Below are 231 nucleotides of genomic sequence, written 5' to 3' on the forward strand. Positions count from 1 at the left end.
CAATGCATTGGCCTTACCAACTATTCCATAAAATTCTACTTTAGAGTGAGAAAGGCAGGTAGAGAGATAGACAGGCAATTATTGTCAGTGTCAAATGTTTTCTTCAAATCACAGAAAATGCTGATGAACATTATTGGTATTGATGTTGTCCAGCTATTGTTCAGAATTAATTATTAATAGAATCTGTAATCACTTCATGATTATTGGTTAACTTCCCATCAATGTTTAAAA

The sequence above is a fragment of the Cryptotermes secundus genome, unplaced genomic scaffold (assembly GCF_002891405.2).
Source record: "Cryptotermes secundus unplaced genomic scaffold, Csec_1.0 scaffold3170, whole genome shotgun sequence".
NCBI lineage: Eukaryota > Metazoa > Arthropoda > Insecta > Blattodea > Kalotermitidae > Cryptotermes > Cryptotermes secundus.